This window comes from Mastomys coucha, unplaced genomic scaffold, assembly GCF_008632895.1.
Source record: "Mastomys coucha isolate ucsf_1 unplaced genomic scaffold, UCSF_Mcou_1 pScaffold22, whole genome shotgun sequence".
Taxonomy (NCBI): domain Eukaryota; kingdom Metazoa; phylum Chordata; class Mammalia; order Rodentia; family Muridae; genus Mastomys; species Mastomys coucha.
The window spans coordinates 23,711,718-23,713,014 of NW_022196905.1; positions in this window are offsets into that span (position 1 = coordinate 23,711,718).

Consider the following 1,297-nt stretch of genomic DNA (forward strand, 5'->3'; position numbering starts at 1 on the left):
GCTGCGACTGCCTTGGCCAATCTTACTCTACCATTCCCCGATAATGCACTGGGGGGTCCACATAAACTATAAGAGGAGGCCTGAGGACCCAGTCCTGAAGTGAGTGACAAGACCTCAGATCTCAAGACCCCAACTCAGAGATAGGGTAGATGTAGAGTCCATGGTCTGAGGGAAGCATTCTCCATGAATATGCTTCCCTGGGCACCCAAGGCTGCTGAATCCAGCTTAGCCATGTAGGGGACGGTATGACATGGTCTCTTGACCCTGAAACAGAGGCAGCAAGGTGTGGGCCTCCGTGAGTGTTGATGGTTGTTGTGGACATAAGGCTTGCTTGTAAAATAGTGTACACATTCCTCCTTGGAGGAATGTCCTCTCTCCCAAGATCAATGACTTCATGATGATCCAAGATAGCATGAGTCTAGGAGGAAAGGGGGTCTAGTTCTCAGCAAAATGGTAGTGTTGGGGTTCATGAATTGCCACACAAACCATATGAACACTGACCTTAGTTAAGCAAGAATTGTCTATTGTCTAATCCTAGCACTAGTCAGACCAGGGACATAGCTCAGGATTATCTGAACTATGACAACAGACATCTTTTTCTGTCAGCTTATAAAAGAAAAAGACACAATGAGTTCAAACACAGGTGCAGGAAGTGCTGCCCGGTAATCAGCTCTGACTCAAGATATTTTAGACATAACAGTTTATATTGACCTTTGATTTGATGGGTGCCATGTAAAGCTTTAGTGGGATTTCTGAATTAGCAAAGATCATGCAGAACATTCAGAACAAACCAGGGAATGTGGTCAGCAAGCATGTCCTTGATCTGGGCCAACTCACTTCTCTGTGTCAGTGACTGGCAAGCATGTTACAGCAACAATATAAAATAGTTGGTAGGCATGGGACAAAGTGGGTACAGCTCTTCTGGGGATGGGGGTGTCAGATTATAGAATGTTGTGATCTTCAGGACAGCCCTTAAGGCTGTGGGAAAAAATGCTGAAAACATGAGTTTGAAAATATACAATTTTGCCGGGCATGGTGCCGCACGCTTTTAATCCCAGCACTTGGGAGGCAGAGGCAGGCAGATTTCTGAATTTGAGGCCAGCCTGCTCTACAGAGTGAGCTCCAGGACAGCCAGGGCTACACCGAGAAACCCTGTCTCGGAAAAAAATACAAAATGTAAGATTGCAATATGAATTGTACAAGGAGCACAGGGGCAGAGATGTAAAAGAACAGAGGCAGCCACACTATGAGCCAGCTTGTCAGAAGGATACAGAGGCAGCCACACTATGAGCCAGCT